At 41.5% G+C, this 17663-nt stretch overlaps 1 pseudogene; it reads left to right on the top strand.

Moving 5' to 3' along the window:
- Positions 1-693: 693 nt before the first annotated feature.
- The window catches only part of LOC132886212 (zinc finger protein 658B-like), a 43250-nt pseudogene continuing 26280 nt past the window's right edge, over positions 694-17663 (top strand).

Here is a 17663-nt window from a genome sequence, read left to right as displayed (position 1 = left end):
CCCCCGGCCCGGCTCTGACTTGTTCCGCCACTGTCACTGATGTCACTGTTTGCGCTGCTTAACGGCATCACATGACGTCCACCCACTTTCGCTAACTCCACCCAATGTGTCCACCCACTTCCAGCCAGCACAGTTCAGCGCGGTTGTAGTCGAAATGCAACTCCAACAGCCCCGCTCGACTCGGCACGGCACGGCTCAGCCGCGTTTGTAGTGGAAAAGCGGCATAAGTTCCGGTGAGGTGGGACGAGGGCTGATAGGGCATGCCCGCCCTCTGAGCACCAATACACGTCAAGAAGAGCAAGGATTGACTCAAGCATACATCTCTTAATATTGTTAATATTCTACTCCATTCTATTTTACTATTTCAGCTAGAAGGCTAGAATTCTTCTGTGACCTTGTGTCTCACTGTGTACTGTACTGTTGTGATGACACATTGCTCGAGACATAATATTGATATCTTTTTGAACACTCTATCAGGACATGACCTGCTCAGGGGCTGACTACAGGCTCAGTTTTGATTTATTCTCATGCAGACATTTGCAATGATTAATATCCCTTGAGATCACACCTCAGCCCAGTAGATGGCGGTAATACACATCGATTGTTAACCGCCAATAAATCGACAGAAGAAGAAGACTTTACACATCATCCAATCCAGTAGGTGGCGCTAAAACACCTTATTACAATGAGAAGGGGGACGACGAGCTGAAGTGTTTACTCTCAGGAGTGAAAAATAATAATCGCGTTTGGAGAGAATAAATCGGTTTATCTTTAAATCCTGAGGTAAGTTAAAGTGAAACTGGTTCTCTGAGCTGCTCGGTGTTGGTTAACAGTTTACTGACTGGATCATAAATGGAGCTCTACTTCACACTGAATTGGGTTTAGTGAAGATTTATTATTATTTAACCTTTTTCTTTTTAAAAAAATCATTAAAGATTTTGACCGCTAGTAAATCCATATTATAATTTGCTTCACTTTTGTCTTTTGCAGTTGCTAAAGATTGAACTAAGTTAGTTTACCTCAGATAACATTTAGTATTATTACTTAGACGGTGTATTAGGGCCATTTTAGGTGTAAAAATAAAATACTGAGCTGGGGGGAGGGGGGTAATGTTCTAAAAAAGAAACTAAAACTTTCCGAGATGAAGAAGAAAAGGCGCAAATACACCAGTTATAATGTCAAAATGCCGCTGGAAAATTCTGGAAAATTAGTAAATTTTATATATGAAATATGTATGTATACAGTGGTGCTTGAAAGTTTGTGAACCTTTTAGAATTTTCTATATTTCTCCTCTCATCTCATTATCTCTAGCCGCTTTATCCTGTTCTACAGGGTCGCAGGTGAGCTGGAGCCTATCCCAGCTGACTACGGGCGAAAGGCGGGGTACACCCTGGACAAGTCGCCAGGTCATCACAGGGCTGACACATAGACACAGACAACCATTCACACTCACATTCACACCTACGGTCAATTTAGAGTCACCAGTTAACCTAACCTGCATGTCTTTGGACTGTGGGGGAAACCGGAGCACCCGGAGGAAACCCACGCGGACACGGGGAGAACATGCAAACTCCGTACAGAAAGGCCCTCACCGGCCACGGGGCTCGAACCCGGACCTTCTTGCTGTGAGGCGACAGCGGTAACCACTACACCACCATGCCGCAAATCTGAAAAGTAGATAAAGAGACCCCAGTTAAACAAATGAGACAAAAATATTATACTCGGTCATTTATTTATTGAGGAAAATGATCCAATATTACATATCTGTGAGTGGCAAAAGTATGTGAACCTTTGCTTTCAGTATCTGGTGTGACCCCCTTATGCAGCAGTAACTGCAACTAAACGTTTGCGGTAACTGTTGATCAGTCCTGCACACCGGCTTGGAGGAATTTTAGCCCATTCCTCCGTACAGAACAGCTTCAACTCTGGGATGTTGGTGGGTTTCCTCACATGAACTGCTCGCTTCAGGTCCTTCTACAACATTTCCATTGGATTAAGGTCAGGACTTTGACTTGGCCATTCCAGAACATTAACTTTTTATTCTGCATAAATATGACCTAAAACCTCAGATTTTCACACAAGTCCTAAAAGTAGATAAAGAGACCCCAGTTAAACAAATGAGATAACAATATTATACTTGGTCATTTATTTATTGAGGAAATTGATCCAATATTACATATCTGTGAGTGGCAAAAGTATGTGAACCTCTAGGATTAGCAGTTAATTTGAAGGTGAAAATAGAGTCGGGTGTTTTCAATCAATGGGATGACAATCAGGTGTGAGTGGGCACCCTGTTTTATTTAACGAACAGGGATCTATCAAAGTCTGATCTTCACAACACAGTTGATAGTTCACACAGTTGACTTGCTAACTTTGGGACTGCAGTTGTCATGAACAGTTTTGCACTCAAGTTTCCATCAATGAAGAGTTTATAACATCAACGAAACTGACTTCATGTTAAAACTGTTAATGTTATAGTCATGTTGTCTGTTGTTGCCCAAATGAGGCTGGGTTCCCTTTTGAGTCTGGTTCCTCTCGAGGTTTCTTCCTCATGTTGTCTGAGGGAGTTTTTCCTTGCCACCGTCTCCACAGGCTTGCTCATTGGGGATAGATTAGGGATAAAATTAGCTCATGTTTTAAGTCGTTCAAATTCTGTAAAGCTGCTTTGCGACAATGTTTATTGTTAAGAGCACTATACAAATAAACTTGACAACACGTGTTTGTGAAAGTGTATTATGGCATGAACAGAGGAGATTTCTGAGGACCTCAGAAAAAGCGTTGTTGATGCTCATCAGGCTGGAAAAGGTTACAAAACCATCTCTAAAGAGTTTGGACTCCACCAATCCACAGTCAGACAACTTGTGTACAAATGGAGGAAATTCAAGACCATTGTTACCTTCCCCAGGAGTGGTTGACTAAGAAAGATCACGCCAAGAGCAAGGCGTGTAATAGTCGTTGAGGTCACAAAGGACCCCAGGGTAACTTCTAAGCAACTGAAGGCCTCTCTGATATTGGCTAATGTTAATGAGTCCACCATGATGAGAACACTGAACAACAATGGTGTGCATGGCAGGGTTGCAAGGAGAAAGCCACTGCTATCCAAAAAGAACATTGCTGCTTGTCTGCAGTTTGCTAAAGATCATGTGGACAAGCCAGAAGGGTATTGGAAAAATGTTTTGTGGACGGGTGAGACCAAAATAGAACTTTTTGGTTTAAATGAGAAGCGTTATGTTTGGAGAAAGGAAAACACTGCATTCCACCTTATCCCATCTGTGGAACATGGTGGTGGTAGTATCATGGTTTGGGCCTGTTTTGCTGCATCTGGGCCAAGACAGCTTGCCATCATTGATGGAACAATGAATTCTTAATTATACCAGTGAATTCTAAAGGAAAATGTCAGGACATCTGTCCATGAACTGAATCTCAAGAGAAGCTGGGTCATGCAGCAAGACAACGACCCTAAGCACACAAGTCGTTCTACCAAAGAATGGTTAAAGAAGAATAAAGTTAATGTTTTGGAATGGCTAAGTCAAAGTCCTGACCTTAATCCAATCGAAATGTTGTGGAAGGACCTGAAGCGAGCAGCTCATGTGAGGAAACCCACCAACATCCCAGAGTTGAAGCTGTTCTGTTCAGAGGAATGGGCTAAAATTCCTCCAAGCCGGTGTGCAGGACTGATCAACAGTTACCAGAAACATTTAGTTGCAGTTATTGCTGCACAAGGGGGTCACACCAGATACTAAAAGCAAAGGTTCATATACTTTTGCCACTCACAGATATGTAAGACTGGATCGTTTTCCTCAATAAATAAATGACCAAGTATAATATTTTTGTGGGGGCGGCACGGTGGTGTAGTGGTTAGCGCTGTCGCCTCACAGCAAGAAGGTCCTGGGTTCGAGCCCCGTGGCCGGCGAGGACCTTTCTGTGTGGAGTTTGCATGTTCTCCCCGTGTCCGCGTGGGTTTCCTCCGGGTGCTCCGGTTTCCCCCACAGTCCAAAGACATGCAGGTTAGGTTAACTGGTGACTCTAAAATTGACCGTAGGTGTGAATGTGAGTGTGAGTGGTTGTCTGTGTCTATGTGTCAGCCCTGTGATGACCTGGCGACTTGTCCAGGGTGTACCCCGCCTTTCGCCCGTAGTCAGCTGGGATAGGCTCCAGTTTGCCTGCGACCCTGTAGAAGGATAAAGCGGCTACAGATAATGAGATGAGAGATGAATATTTTTGTCTCATTTGTTTCACTGGGTTTTATTTTCTACTGTTAGGACTTTGTGTGAAAATCTGATGTTGTTTTAGGTCATATTTATGCAGAAATATAGAAAATTCTAAAGGGTTCACAAACTTTCAAGCACCACTGTATGTACATGTGTGGGTGTGTGTGTGTGTGTACACATATATTATACACACCATGTGCTATTAAAGGCCAATTATTTATTCAGAACTCTTCTGACTGTAATGTTGGCTTTGTTGGGGTTGGACCAGTATTTAAAAGCTTTCTTGAAGTCAAACTTTGCCATGTCCAGGATAGGTGGGGTGGCATGAGAGATCTGCACGAGAAGGTTGCACTCTTTGATATCTAACCTGTTTCTTATGGTGGTTTTAATGAGGTTGTATCTACTGAAACCTCTCTCACAATCCACACTGGTAACAAAGGTACACAGGGCAATGGATAGAAACTTGGTGGCCTGTGGATAGTCCTCCAGAAAGTTAGAATACTCAGAAAGAATGTCTTTGCACAATTAATCAAATGACACATATTCTGCACTCATGTGATTTTTGAAAGTTAACCACTCAATTTTAAATGCTGCACGATCTATCACCTCTGGTGTTTTACCTCTCTACCAAAGTGACTACAGATGGTCTTCACTTCCTCATTACCATATCTGGCCAGGTCCCCAGAAGGGGATAGGTTTGAGGGATTGATTAAGAAAGCCCCAAGGATATCCCTATCAGGGAATCTGGACTGGAGATTGGTCTCAAGATTGGTAAAGAATTGCTCTTTCACATTTTCAAACCTCTCTCTCTCTCCTTGCCACACTGTCAGCAATAGCATGACCCTCCCAATTGAAAGACCCTTCTACAGACCCCTCTAGTGCAACTGGTAGACCATCAAGAAACCTCTGGAACTTGATACCAGGATTGTCTCTCAAATCAGAAATGGCACTGATGTAGGAATTGAGAGATCTGTGTGCCTGAGAGAAGTCCAAGTTTTTCTTATGAAAAACCTTACGTAGTTGATCAACCAAGGTTAGGACATCAGCATGGAAGTGGTTGTAGCTCCAAATTCATATGTACGCATTTTCTTCAGCATTGGATATTTATCCTGGCGCAAGGCAGAGATAAGTGGGCTCAAATTTCTAAGGACAGCCTTCACAGCCCCTTCAAAAGAGTGTCACCTGGTGTCAATTACCTGTTTAAATTTAATTTGTGCTTGTTCAAATACTTCTTTAATATGCTTTAAAGCTGTCTGACACTTGTGACTATAATAGTATTTGTAAATGGTATTGAGGGTCTTCTGGTAAGTGTCCAGGTACGGGACAGCATGAGCAGCTTGAGAAACTGCAAGACTAAGCCTGTGGACAATACAGTGCACTGATACAATAAAAGGAGAGAGCTGGCTGTGGAGATCAGCTGGCTGTGCCCCATAGTCTTATTTATTTATATATATATATATATATATATATATACTCTTATGAGGGAGATTGATTTGTGACAGGATCTAATCGAATTCTTTTTTGTCTTTTTTTTTTTTTTTTTAACCCCTCAACAAGATCTGATCCACTATTTTTTGCTAACATCAGCCTGATATTGACCCTGGGTATTGCCTCAGTGCCATGTCTAATTTTAGTTTTCAAAGTCCTTCCCACGCCATGTGGCACTTAGGGCGGTGCCGATCTCCGTTTCCGTAGCCCTCTGCCTCTCGCCTATTACATAGCTAGGGTTACAGTGGGGAGCTAGTCCTCTGGTAACCACGAGAGTTTGACTCCCCACTTGCATCTGTATTGCAGTGTGCCAGACAGCAGTAGGCACCATTTTTTAATGATAGTCTTTGGTATGACCCGACCATGAGTAGAGCTCGCGATCTCCCGATCGAGAGGTGGACACACTAACCACTAAGCTAACTCGCGGTACTAAAATAAATAAATAAATAAATATATATATATATATATATATATATATATATATATAAAATTTAGGTTGACCATGTGGAAATTACAGCATTTTTCATGCATTACGCTACTGCCATCAGCACACACCTGTGTTTTACAGATAAGGCGACATGTTATGGATCTTGGTTCCTTTTCACCTCCACACTTTTGCTCTTGCCGTTGCACTGATACAAGTTAATCTTGATGTTATATGTCCACCAGATCTTTTGTCCAGATCTCTGCAGTCTCTTTAGGTATTTCTTTTTAGCAAACTATCCTGGCCATCATGTTTTTGTGGCTTGCATCTTTCATTGTAGCCTTTTTATTCATGGAGTCTTCCTCAGACAGTAGCCACTGACAATCCAAACCTGCCTCCTGAAGGATGTTACAACTACAAAACTAGATAAAACTAAAATGTATAAAAAGGTCCAATTCTGAGAATATGCACTTTAAACACATGTGAAGTGCTTGAGTGTAAATTTAAAACTGTAGTATGGGGGGGTATGCTTTTGTCCCAGACATTGTGAATGGCACTGCATAATGCACAAGCCTGGTGCACAGCATAGCCTGTCTACCAGATAGGGGAAAAAATGGTTACTCAGTTTATTGTCCAAAAAACAAATTGTCGGGTTGCATGTTGGCGTAGTGGTTCTGGATTCAAGTCCAGTGGCTGATGAGGGCCTTTTGGTGTGGAGTTTGCATGTTCTCCCTGTGTCTGTGTAGGTTTCCCCCACAGTTCAAAGGCATGCAGTTAGGTTAATGTGGGGCAGCCTTGGGCTGAAGTGTCCTTGAGGAAGGCGTCTAACCCCCAACTGCTCCCCGGGCACTGTAGTATAGCTACCCACTGCTCTGGGTGCGTGCGTGTGTGTGTGTTCACTGCTTCAGATGGGTTAAAATGCAGAGAACGAATTTCACTGTGTTTGAGTGTGCATGTGACAAAGGCTGCTGCTTCTTCTAAAACAGTCAGAAACTGGAATTGACTTTTATATATATCTTTATCTCCCCAGAGCCAAAAAACCCCAAACAAACCATGATGCCCACAAGAGAATCCAGTAGCCATCAAAAGACTTCCAGGACACCTGATACTATCAACAGTTCTTCAGAAATTAAGCAAGATCTTCATCCTTGCCCAGTTTGTGAGAAGAGTTTTACTTACCAGAGTAAACTCAAAATCCACAAGTGCATTCACACAGAAGAGAAGCTGTATCAGTGCTCACAGTGTGGAAAGAGTTTCCGTCAAAAAAGTAATCTCCGAAAACACCAACGCATTCACACAGGAGAGAAGCCGTATCATTGCTCCAATTGTGGAAAGAGTTTCAGTCAAAAAAGTAATCTCCGAACCCACCAGCGCATTCACACAGGAGAGAAGCCATATCACTGCTCACAGTGTGGGAAGAGCTTTGCTCTGTTGGGTCCTCTCCAAATCCACCAGCGCATTCACACTGGAGAGAGGCCATATCATTGTTTCCAGTGTGGAAAGAGCTTTGCTTATCTAAATACTCTCCAAATACACCAGCGCACTCATACTGGAGAGAGGCCGTATCGGTGCTCACAGTGTGGAAGGAGCTTTGCTCATGCAAATACTCTCCAAATACACCAGCGCATTCACACAGGAGAGAAGCCATATCATTGCTCCAATTGTGGAAAGAGTTTCAATCAAAAAAGTAATCTCCGCACACACCAGCGTATTCACACAGGAGAGAAGCTGTCTCAGTGTTCAGACTGGGGAAGGAGTTTCAATGAATCAAGTGCTCTCCGAAAACACCAGCGCGTTCATGGAGGAGAGAAACTTTATTACTGTTTGCAGTGTGGAAAGAGCTTTGCTCGTGCATATACTCTCCAAACCCATGAGCGCATTCACACAGGAGAGAAGCCGTATTACTGCTCAGATTGTGGAAAGCGTTTCAATCAAATAAGTCATCTCCAATCACACCAGCGAATTCACACTGGAGAGAAACCGTATCATTGCTCAGATTGTGGAAAGTGTTTCAATCAAATAAGTCATCTCCAATCACACCAGCGAATTCACACTGGAGAGAAGCCATATCACTGCTCAGATTGTGGAAAGAGTTTCAGTGAATCAGGCTCTCTCCGTAAACACCAACGCATTCACACAAAATAGAAGCCATATCACTGCTCACAAGTTGGAATCTGTTTCTCTGACCCTATTAATTTCAACCCACACTAGTGAATTGACACATGAGAAACCATTTATCTGCTTACAGTGAGGGAGGTTTTACTCTCCAGGGTCATCTCAAAACACTCCACCACATCCATACAAGAGAGAAGCCATATCCCTACACACAATATGGAATAAATTTTGCTTGTTTTAGAACATTTCAAAACATCAAATTTGCACAAGAGAAATTGTACCAGTACTGAGTAGTGCAGGAGAATATAGTTATAAGTGACGACACTGAGGGCTTTTTCTTTTTGTTTGTTTTTTGGTATTTGTGTGGTCCCCCCCCCCAATTCAGACACATGACTTGTGAATATTGTTGTGAATTTTGCTAAGCCAATAATGAAATTCTTATTCTGTAAGTCCATTACCATTTATTACATTAGGTAATAAAGTAATCAAAATGGGTAATTAAAGAGAGTCATTAAAAATTATAAATTTTATTTGTAATGCACTTTATATTTAGAACAAATCTCAAAGTTCTACAAAATAAAAACTTCAATTAAAAAGGCAGAGAAAAACAACATAAAGAGCAGAGATAAAGCATAATTTGAGTCATGCTCAGCTAAAAAGAAATGTTTTAAGTCTTTTTTTTTTTTTTTTTTACTTTCAGTAGTCTGTGGTGCCCTCAGATGGTCAGGGAGGGCATTCCATAGATGAGGGGTAGCACAACAGAAGGCTCGATCACCCATGGTGTGGAGCTTAGTCCTGGGGTGGCGGAGGTGATTTGAGTGGGTTATGTTGAGGTTAGTGGGGTGAGTAATTCTTTCAAATAGATGGGGGCATTTCTACAGATGCACTGGTAAGTAAGGAAGGAGACCTTATATTCAGTCCTGACAGAGATAGGGAGCCAGTGAAGTGAATGGAGAATAGGTATGTGGTGTTCAGATTTTTGCACTCTCATCAGGATCCTTGCATTGCTTTTCTGAATATACTGTAGTCTTTGAAGACTCTTACTAGGGATCCCAATGAAAAGTGCATTGCAGTAATCTAGCCTGGAGGAGACAAAAGCATGGACTAGCTTTTCAGCATCTGATAAAGTGACAGTGAGACGGATTTCTGACATCATTAAAATAGATCTTGCAAAGGTGTTTGATATGGGCTTCAAAGGTGAGTTGAGAGTCAAATTTTATACCAAGGTTGGTGACTGATGAGGAGATAGGAATGTCGTGGTCAGAGAATGTAATACTGGTTATGGAGGATGACTGGATTTGGTGTGGGGTGTCAACCAAGATTGCTTTAGTTTTGGAGCTGTTCAACTGGAGAAAGTTGTGATTCATCCACACCTTTATCTCCTCCAGATAGGCAGTGATTTATAGATAGAGAGGATGATGATGGTGAAGCTGCAAAGGAGTGTGTATCTGTTTTTTATTTAAAGTTGTGTGTCATCAACATAGCAATGAAATGAAATTCCATAGCAACTAATGACATGACCAAGGGGGTGCATGTCTAGATTGAACAGGATGGGGCCAAAAACTGACCCCTGGGGGACCCCACATGTCACAGTGCGTGTCCAGGATCTTGCATTTCCAAAGGATATACAGTGGTGCTTGAAAGTTTGTGAACCCTTTAGGATTTTCTATATTTCGGCATAAAAATGACCTAAAACATCATCAGATTTTCACACAAGTCCTAAAAGTAGATAAAGAGAACCCAGTTAAACAAATGAGACAAAAATATTATACTTGGTCATTTATTTATTGAGGAAAATGATCCAATATTACATATCTGTGAGTGGCAAAAGTATATGAACCTTTGCTTTCAGTATCTGGGGTGACCCCCTTGTGCAGCAATAACTGCAACTAAACGTTTGCGGTAACTGTTGATCAGTCCTGCACACCGGCTTGGAGGAATTTTAGCCCGTTCCTCCGTACAGAACAGCTTCAACTCTGGGATGTTGGTGGGTTTCCTCACATGAACTGCTCGCTTCAGGTCCTTCCACAACATTTCCATTGGATTAAGGTCAGGACTTTGACTTGGCCATTCCAAAACATTAACTGTATTCTTGTTTAATCATTCTTTGGTAGAACGACTTGTGTGCTTAAGGTCATTGTCTTGCTGCATGACCCACCTTCTCTTGAGATTCAGTTCATGGACAGATGTCCTGACATTTTCCTTTAGAATTCACTGGTATAATTCAGAATTCATTGTTCCATCAATGATGGCAAGCCGTCCTGGCCCAGATGCAACAAAACAGGCCCAAACCATGATACTACCACCACCATGTTTCACAGATGGGATAAGGTTCTTATGCTGGAATGCAGTGTTTTCCTTTCTCCAAACATGAGGCTTCTCATTTCAACCAAAATGTTCTATTTTGGTCTCATCCTTCACAAAACATTTTTCCAATAGCCTTCTGGCTTGTCCACATGATCTTTAGCAAACTGCAGATGAGCAGCAATGTTCTTTTTGGAGAGCAGTGGCTTTCTCCTTGCAAGCCTGCCATGCACACCATTGTTGTTCAGTGTTCTCCTGATGGTGGACTCATGAACATTTAATATTAACCAACGTGAGAGAGGCCTTCAGTTGCTTAGAAGTTACCCTGGGGTCCTTTGTGACCTCGCCGACTATTACACGCCTTGCTCTTGGAGTGATCTTTGTTGGTTGACCACTCCTGGGGAGGGTAACAATGGTCTTAAATTTCCTGCATTTGTACACAATCTGTCTGACTGTGGATGGGTGGAGTCCAAACTCTTTAGAGATTGTTTTGTAACCTTTTCCAGCCTGATGAGCATCAACAATGCTGTTTCTGAGGTCCTCAGAAATCTCCTTTGTTCGTACTATTATACACTTCCACAAACATGTGTTGTGAAGATCAGACTTTGATAGATCCCTGTTCTTTAAATAAAACAGGGTGCCCACTCACACCTGATTGTCATCCCATCGATTGAAATCACCTGACTTTAATTTCACCTTCAAATTAACTATTAATCCTAGAGGTTCACATACTTTTGCCACTCACAGATATGTAATATTGGATCATTTTCCTCAATAAATAAATGACCAAGTATAATATATTTGTCTTATTTGTTTAACTGGGTTCTCTTTACCTACTTTTAGGACTTGTGTGAAAATCTGATGATGTTTTAGGTCATATTTATGCAGAAATATAGAAAATTCTAAAGGGTTCACAAACTTTCAAGCACCACTGTATACTCTGTTCTGTCAGTGAGGTAAAATTGAAACCAGTTAAGGGCCATACCAGAGAGTCTAATAGTGTGATGTAGCCAATTGAGGAGTATTTCATGGTCAACAGTGTTGAATGCAGCAGACAAATCAAGAAGAATGAGGAGGGAAGGTGAGCCAGCATCAGCTACCATCAGTATGTCACTTGTAAGTCTAATCAGAGCTGTTTCTGTGCTGTGGCCAGAGCGGAAACCAGACTGAAATTTTTCAAAAAGGTTGTTGTGCATGAGGTGGTCCTGAAGGTGGGCACCAACTACTTTTTTCTAGTATTTTGGAGAGGAATGGGAGATTGGAAATGGGCCTGTAATTGACAAAAACTTCTGTGTCAAGAGTGGGTTTTTTGAGAAGTGGTCTGATTCTAGTGGCTTTTAGAGCAGATGGAATATAGCTATCCTGAGAGGAGAGGTTTATTACAGTGGTGATCAGGGGACTTACGGCAGAGATATTTGCTTTTCACTAGGACTGTAGGAAAGGGGTCAAGGGCACAGGTGGAGGGTTTCATTCTCCTGATGATATCTTAATATCTTGCTGTGAAATTTCAGGGAAGCCTGGAGATCCCAAACTGTAATTAAGCAGTTGGGATGGGTAGAGTGGAGGAAACAGAAAGGACAGAATGAAGTGAGTCAGTTTTTGTTTTGAAGAAGGCCGTAAAGCTATTACAGTGCTCTTCTGTAATTTCTGTAAGTAAGGGGGTTTGTGGTTTGAGAAGATGATTGATCATGGAGAATGGCTGCTTAAAAACAAGGATATAAAGTAAGATAAAAAGATATCATATCCCCATTGCATTTTGGCTTCTGTTTAAACAGTAGCCCACTTGTAAGTAAAGTGAACACACTCAAGGAGGCAGTGATGATTTTATTGGTCAACATCATATCTTGCATTCTATTAGTTGATGAAATTTGATAAGATAATACTGCCAACATCCAAGCGAGTGCAGAACACTTTAAGCAAAAGATGAGCGACTGAGTGCGAGTTGGGGCTATTTGAAAGAGAGAGGGTAGGGTTTTTTATTTTTAAACTTTGTTTTAAAGCAGGAGCAGAGCAAATCTGTATGCAACCAGGGACTGTTTGAGAGTGGGGGGGGGGGCGTTACAAAATCTGTATGTGAAATTTATTCTGCTCTCAAACTGAAAGACCACGATCTTGATTAAAGATGGGGGAACTCCATAATTTTTTATCAAGTGAAACTCTTGAGTAGTAGTGTTCTACAAACTGTTTCCTTAAAAAAAAAATGGTACCGGGTAGCTGGCATTTTGGATAACTTGAAACCAAGTTTTGGTTCCCAAACATAGTCAGGGGCAGCATAACATGCTCAGAGAAAACAGCTCTCTGCCCCTTCCACATACATGAGCCTACAGACCCATGACTAGCTTGTGTCGCTTTGATTAATGGGAGAGAGAATGAAGCCCCTCCTACCCAGCAAGCATGGCCAATTTTGCTCTATTGGACTCCCAGCCATGGATGGCCCTGGCATCTGTGGGATTCACACTCACCAGCTTCTGATGACGGGGCAATGCTATTCTGTTGCTGCAGCTTGAGAGCCAAATGGTGGGGGTTTTTTTTTGTTTGTTTTTTGTTTTTTTTTAAACTGGTAGAATACCTTTATAATTTTTCTGGAAGCTATAAGCAGGATGCTGTAATGGTGAATACACTGCCCTGAAATTTGCAGGGTGTTAGAATCATCTGTTCATGAGGCAAGACAAGCTCACTAATAAAAGATTTATACCATTTTATATAATTTATACAAGATGGTAATTCAGAGTGTTTTACATATGTGGAAATTAAAATTTAAAAGATTAAGAAAGATTGTCACACAATTGGGACTTGACATTTCAACAAACCTCCCTAGTAATAGCTGAGTTCTGGACCAATGTTTGTTAATATCAGATGGGCTGGTCATAACTCAGTAATGGGCCATGCTAGATAGCTAAGGTCAGGATTATCTGTTGATTTGGAAATGAATAAAAGAATACCAAAATGAGTTTGTAAATAAGGAATCAAGAGTAACAGTATGATTTTAAATGGTTTTGAATTGAAATATAGCCACAATAGGCAACAATCCAAGCATGTTGGCAGCATTTGGATGTTGGTTTCTTGTTTAATCAGTAATGTATTATAAGGTGGCATGTTGGCACAGTGGTTAGCACTGTCCCTCACAGCAAGAAGGTTCTGAGTTCTAACCTCATGACCGACTGGGGCCTTTCGGTGTGGTTTGCATGTTCTCCCTGTGCCTGTATAGGTTTCTTCCCAAGGTCAGGTTGTACCTGTCCTCTCGCCCAAAGACAGACAGTGGGGATTGGCGTCATTTTCCCCCGTGACCCTAACGGACAAGTGGTATGGAAAATAAATGAATGCATGTGGTTTTCATGAATGCAAGCTGAAATGAGACAGTCAGCCCAAGAATGTGAAGATTTAGCATTAAAACAAGGTGAAGTACGGCAAAGTTTTAACCCTCAACCTTGGGATTGAGAAACAAACTCTCTCTCACTGAGTTACTGGCAAAGTCTGTGTTGAGTGCATGAATGCATGAATAAAAGATATGGAGGTCTGTAAGTCCACGAAGTTTTTGACACAGAATACATGCTGCTAAATACCCTCATGATTTAAACCTTAATTTATTTGTCTGCTTCTTTAGAATAATCAATTGAATCAGTGTTTTGAGAAAATGTTTAGGTTAGAATCTGACTTTATTCTTCATTGATTGATGTCGCCACTCTGTATGTTCATGCACATTGGACTTGTTGGGACACGTCCGTAATCTAATTAAATTATTATTTCTGCTATTATTTTAGGCACATTTCTTTTTGTAGGGAAGATTATAAATACAATATATAACATTTTGGAAAATTTGTAACGAATACAATTAAAGGTGCAAGTTAAAGGAGCACAAATATTTTTGTCTTCATTATTACTTGCATAATTATTACATAACATGACACCATACAGAGGAGAATATAGATTAGATTAGATTCACTTTATTCATCCCACATCGGGGAAATTCACGTGTTACAGTAGCAAGATAATGTCAAACAGATAACAAATAAAACTGAAATAAAAATTAGACAAACGTAAGATTAAATACAATACAAGATATTGTATAAATAAAATAAAATACAATACAAGATATATTCAAGGATCTAAAGCAGAAAAAGATAACCTGCATTAAAGACCCACTGACACAACTTTTTACACCACGTAATATGTATATTTATTGTTTTATTACTGTATTGTGAAATAAAATATCCAAAACTTAACTTGAATAAAGGGTCGTCTTTGTAGAAAATCAAGAATTTCAGAGCTGATTTTGTGTTTTTTGCCCCGGCTTCTACAAGCGCCATGAGCCATTTGCCCATTTTTGCCGCTAGGGCGAGTGACGTCGCATCAGTGTATGTCGTTCTGGATTGCATGAAAACAATGTCTGCATGGTCTGTGACAAACCTCAGATTCAATATTTGGAATAACCTCCTCTGCATGATCTGGCACATGTACATTGGGTTCCGAGTCTTCTATTTCTTGGAGCGTCTAATTTGAAGAAAGTTGCATTATATTATAGTCTGTCAGTATTTCGATTTCTATAATAAGACACGGAGGAGGGGGTGATGAAAGGAATTTGTTGTAATTTTTTTTTCTTTTATGGTATAGGAAAAAACATGCCGGATGACATCTTATGTCTATCACTCCACACATATATCATGTATATTATCCTAACTAAATATATGAAACAAGGTATTGGCCTTTCAGTTGTTGTACATTACTGGTATTAGCTGCTTTGGCCTATTGATAAGTAATATGCAATGGTATAAGACGCATTTGTGACGTTACAACAAATTTTAAACAACATACATGTATTGAATAACAACACACAGCCACGTACCCTGGCTCGTTCTCTTTTGGCAAAGGCACCACCGGACTTTCGCTTTTTGACCGCCCCTTCGGGGGGTCTGCTGTCATCTGTTTCTCTTTTGACAGATTGATTCGGCCCGGGCCTGTCAAACAACGTCGGCACAGCTGACTCCTCCAACACCAGTGGATAAGTTGGATCAAATGTTCTTCGAGTTCTGGACGACAAAGTGAAACAGTGCTCCTCGAAATGTGCTGAACAGAGACGTGACCATTTTGTTGACTTCCAGTTCGCACGTGTTTTGGAAACGTTTCTTTCCCACTCTTTTGCTATTTCAGGGTGTTTTTTCCAAGGAAAGGAATGGAGTTTCACTCCTTCCGACATGGTGTTAGAACACCCGTAAGCCACACATATAATCCCTTTTCGGTTAGACGCCATTTAACTTTTTCACGCAAGGAAATCACAACAAAACCACAGCTCAATATCACAAGACTTGTGAGAACTGAACCAACATAGTGACTTGTAAACAAAAACGACACACTGATGTGACGTCACTTCCGGCATCTCTGAATGAGCCCAGTTCATATCCAGGTCAATCTCCCTGCGCGAAATTTAAAATTACTTCTGATGTTTAAAACGGACAGTTAAACCAAGAATTAAAACCAGAATTTATCTTTGGAGTCATATATTGTTTGTTTAAAAATTAATACGAAATGATTGTCAGTGGGTCTTTAAGGCAAGTGACTAATGGCCCTTTTCCACTACCCTTTTTCAGCTCACTTCAGCTCGCTTCAGCTCACTTCAGCCCGACACGGCTCGCGTTTCGACTACCAAAAACCAGCACGACTCAGCTCGTTTCAGCCCTGCTTAGCCCCTAAAACTCGCACCGTTTTGGGGTAGGGCTGAAGCGAGCCAAACCGTGCTGACTGAGGCTGGGGGCGTGAGCAGACACTCCCCTGTGCACTGATTGGTGAGGAGGAGTGTCCTCACATGCCCCCACACGCCCCGCGAGCGCGCTGGGATCTGTAAACACCGCAAACCCGGAAGAAGAATAATTACGAATTACGAGAATTTCTGAAGCCTTATGCGCCTCGCCTCATCTATACGCTCTTGCCAGTATCTGTCCGCGTTGTCGGTGACAACAAGCCACAGCACCAAGACCAGCAACACTAACGACTCCATGTCCTCCATGTTTATTGTTTACTATTCGGGTCGTGAGACTACCGCTTAAAAGATCACTGAATCAGTGACATACAGAGCATCGTGGACGAGTTCGCGGAGCGCAAGGCTCGCCGTATGCCCTTCAAATAATGCGCGCAGTAGGCTATTGATGTTTTATTATGAGCCATGTACAGTATGTCGCCGAATGTTTTTTTGTTTCTGAGTTACATGTTTGTTTGAAGGACTTAATGTACAAAATAACATAGTTGCACCCCGGAGTGTTGAAATTGGTAAACACAGTGCATTCAGTGAGGTTTGCACCGCCCTCCTTTTATTTCTGACTCTTCCTGTCACTGTTGCAACCTCTGAGCGCTCATTCGTATGCCCTTCAAATAATGTGCGCAGTATAGGCTATTGATGTTTTATTATGAGCCATGTACAGTATCCTAATGTTTTTTGTTTCTGAGTTACATGTTCGTTTGAAGGACTTGATGTACTAAATAACATAGTTGCACCCGGTAGTGTTGAAATTGGTAAACACCGCAGTTGCGGACATTTTGTAGCCTAAAATGATGTTATGATAAGCTTTAATAAAGGGTCCGGTCATTTGCCCCGCCCCCGGCCCGGCTCTGACTTGTTCCGCCACTGTCACTGATGTCACTGTTTGCGCTGCTTAACGACATCACATGACGTCCACCCACTTTCGCTAACTCCACCCAATGTGTCCACCCACTTCCAGCCAGCACGGTTCAGCGCGGTTGTAGTCGAAATGCAACTCCAACAGCCCCGCTCAGCCCGACTCAGCTCGACTCGGCACGGCACGGCTCAGCCGCATTTGTAGTGGAAAAGCGGCATAAGTGACCTACAACCCTAATTCCAAAAAAAGTTGGGATGCTGTGTGAACTGGAAATAAAAACAGAACACAAAAATTTGCAAATCATGGAAACCCTATATTTCATTGAAAATAGTACAAAGACAACATATCAAATGTTGAAATTTTATTGGTTTTTTTATATGCTCAATTTGAATTTGATGTCAGCAACACGTTTCAAAAAAAGTTGGGACAGGGGCATGTTTACTACTGTGTAGCTTTTAACAACACTGTTTGGGAACTGAGGAGACCAATATTGCTGTAGTTCTGAAAGAAAAA

Source organism: Neoarius graeffei, chromosome 1 (genome assembly GCF_027579695.1).
Source record: "Neoarius graeffei isolate fNeoGra1 chromosome 1, fNeoGra1.pri, whole genome shotgun sequence".
Lineage (NCBI taxonomy): Eukaryota > Metazoa > Chordata > Actinopteri > Siluriformes > Ariidae > Neoarius > Neoarius graeffei.
The sequence above is the reverse complement of the archived record's forward strand: the minus strand, read 5'-3'. Positions and strand labels throughout refer to the sequence as shown.